Consider the following 3,112-nt stretch of genomic DNA (forward strand, 5'->3'; position numbering starts at 1 on the left):
TCCTGCTTAATAGAAGAACTTGTTTTAAAGTGGACATTCTACATTAGCCTGTCTCACAATTGACCTCTTTCTCTTCACTATTGGCTTTTTATTGACCTGAGTTGTATGTATTTTTAAAACAACCTGATTAAAACAAAGTTGTTCTCTTTCTGGCATTAAAATCTGGGAGTAAAGGACTGATTCATTTCCCAACTTTACTCCTTCCTTTACTGTTTAATCACCCTGTTCTAAATTGATATTGGCCACTCAGTATTGTTTTAACCTAAAGAGGTTTTGATCACCCACAGCAATAACTGCAAGTTCCATCAGAAACATTCACCTTTCCCCATGCCTAACTTTGCCCTCCAGATCAACTTCCCTGTGGCTATGGTAAATTCTGTGTTCTAGGAGAATCACCAAATGACCAACAGCTGTGATCCAGCAAAGTTGCAGGCATGGATAGATTGTCAATAGCCAGCATTGTTCCTCTAAACTAATACCGTGTTTGAACTTTCCTATTACTATTGAAAGCACCATCATTTTTCCATTCTGAGACTTCTCACTTTCCTAATCTCACATATCCAAGCAGGTACCAAGCATTATTTTTTTCTCTATAACATTGCTCATATTTGTGCCCTTCTCTCCATTTATTTATACAATTCCTCCTCCATCACATCTTGCTAGGACTGTTGTAAAAAACTCTTGATGCTTCTCCCTGTCTCAAAGTTCTTCCTGTTCTATCCACCTTCCACACATCCATCAGAATGATTTTTTCTAAGCAGAGAAGTCTGGACATATCATCTCTACTCAGCCTATTGGGCAGGAAAGCCAGCGTTGTCTAAACAGTAAGACAACCTTGGAAGAGAAAAATGACATAGGAGGGACGTTAAACTACCCTCAAAAACAACAGTTTGATAGAGATACCTGATGGCACAACGGACAGATTGCTGAGCCTGGAGTTAGGAAGACATGATTTCAAATCTGGTCTCAGATACAATTTATGTGACCTAGGGACAAGTCAATTAACCTGTATTTACCTCAGTTTCCTCAGCTATAAGTGGGGATTAAATGAGATAATACTTGTAAAGCATTTTGCACAGTGCATGGCACATAGTAAGATTTACATAAATACTTTATTCTCCTTTCTGTTCCCCATCACCATAATCCCTCAAATCCTGAAACTATAATGAAGGAGAAAAATCACGTAGAGAAAAGGGTCACTTTCTTTGATAGCACCAATACTAATTGATCTATTGCCACTGAGGCAGATATACACAAAAGGGTTGGGAGTGACCATGTTACTCTTTGTTACCTGTAGACCTTCAGGTACAGATACAGCAGTGAAAAAAGTCATCTTCACAGATAAAGCAAACATTGTGGATATGAGACTTGGTAACTCTTATTTTTTCAATAATTTCAGCTGCTGAAGATGAGGCAGAAAAAAGCAATGCTAGGAGCCTAAAGATCATATGGGAGATGGATCCATGGGAATACCTCAGTTTTCATTAAGGTTTGTTTATTTTTTAAGGAAACAATATTAAGAAAAGGCATATCCTTCCTTGGGGAGGTAAGTAGAAGACTTCCTATTTGGGTAATATTTATGGGGACTAATTACAGAAGTGTGAATTGTAGGAATAGATAGCAAAAGTTCTTAGGAGTCAGTCACTTCATACCATCTTCCTTTACTAGGCACACAGTAATTATAAGAGGAATTTGTTAAGGGAAATATTCCAACCTCCTTCATTTCCATTGTTTGGGAAAATATGTCTTTTATTGCTTTCACCTAGGACCAAATATTGTTTGATATTAATAGTTGAATATGGTTCAGATAACTCCAAAAGTTTCAACTTGTTCCTTCCCACAATAGCCAGCATTAAAATTTGCCATAAGCATCCATACTGGCACTGGCTTTAAAGAATTTACAATAATCACTCAAACATACTCATCCTGAGTAGCTACTATAACTCTGTCTTCTACTCACTGCATCCTGAGCAAGGATGCCCCTTTCCTCAATGTTCTTTGATCACCACACCAATGGAAACTGAGGCTCCTTATTGTGAGAAATTAATATTTCTCTCCTATTTTACTCAGACAAGTCTGGAGAAAGGCTGATTTTCCCTATTATAAATATAGGTGATATAGAAATTGATATCTCTTTGAATAAGATTTTAATGATCTAAGTCACATACCCCAAAGCTTTCATTTTAATATAGCCCATATCTATTATTGAGTAAACCAAAGTTGATTGCTCACATGTTTTTGAGGCCATTTTTTAATTCAATTTTTGTTGACTCCAGACCTGGCACTCTATCCATTGTGCCACCTAGCTGCCCACAGTAAGAATAGCCTAAGCTTACGGGAAATTGCCTTTTCCCTCAAAAATGGCACTCTATTTGCTACGTCCATACTTTTTCATTGGTTGTCTCCCATGCCTAGAATGTTCTCTGTCTTAACTCCCTCTACTTTCTGGCTTCTTTTAAAATTCTGTCTACCCATGAACACCTAATCCCAATGCCTTTCCTTTGATATGACCTTCCATTTGACTATATATAATTTGCATAGTTTGCATGTAAAGTGATTTTCATTCTGTCTTCCCCATTAGCATGTCACCTCATGAAGACAGGTACCCTATTTTTACCTCTATTTTCAGCCTCAGAACTTAGCATAGTGCTTGGCAATAGCAAGCACTTAATAGATACATATTAATTCATTGATTGACTCAAGCCTGCAAGCAAAGATTTGGGTTGTTTGGAATAACCCAGTGGAGGTTCTTAGGTCCTTTTTTTCATTGTACTTTTTGGGTGGCCCAATAATTCTTAGATTGTTTCTCTTGGGATCTGTTTCCAAGTCAATTGTTTTTCTGATGAGATATTTTACATTTTCTTATTTTTTTTCTTTTTTGATTTTGTTTGATTCTTGATGTCTCATTGAGTTATTCACTTGCATTTGTAGATTTTTAATTTTTAGTGAATTATTTTCTTCAATTAGCTTTTTTATCTCCTTTTGCATTTGACCATTTGTACTTTTAAAAATTTGTTAATTGGATTTTTTCCATTTCGCCAATTCTATTTAAAGAGTTGTTCTCTTTTTCCATTTTCCCAATTTTATTTTTCAAGGAGTTATTTTCTTTTCT

This window comes from Sminthopsis crassicaudata, chromosome 1, assembly GCF_048593235.1.
Source record: "Sminthopsis crassicaudata isolate SCR6 chromosome 1, ASM4859323v1, whole genome shotgun sequence".
Classification (NCBI taxonomy): Eukaryota; Metazoa; Chordata; class Mammalia; order Dasyuromorphia; family Dasyuridae; genus Sminthopsis; species Sminthopsis crassicaudata.